The sequence below is a fragment of the Myotis brandtii genome, unplaced genomic scaffold, assembly GCF_000412655.1.
Source record: "Myotis brandtii unplaced genomic scaffold, ASM41265v1 scaffold1664, whole genome shotgun sequence".
Taxonomy (NCBI): Eukaryota; Metazoa; Chordata; class Mammalia; order Chiroptera; family Vespertilionidae; genus Myotis; species Myotis brandtii.
The window spans coordinates 25179-25569 of record NW_005356106.1 but is presented as its reverse complement, the minus strand read 5'-3'; positions in this window follow the sequence as shown (position 1 = coordinate 25569).

Genomic DNA, 391 nt, shown 5'->3' with positions numbered 1-391 from the left:
AAGCAAGCCTCATGTTAGTTTCAAGCTGCCTGGCTGCCGGCCGCCATCTTGGCTGACAGTTAATTTGCATATCTCCCTGATTAGCCAATGGGAAGGGTAGCGGTCGTACGCCAATTACCATGTTTCTCTTTTATTAGTGTAGACTAGAGGCCCGGTGCACAAAAATTTGTGCACTCGGGGGGTTGGGCGGGGGGAGGAGAGGAACCTCCACCCGGCCTGTGGCCTCTCACAGTCTTGGACCCCTCGGGGGATGACCATCAGCTCCTGAGGCGTGCTCCCCAGGGGATTGGGCTTAATCTGGCAATCAGACATCCCTCTGGCAGCCCGGCAGCCATCAGGGGATGTCCACTTGCCAGCGGGGAGCAGACCTAAGCTGCAGTTGGACATCCTT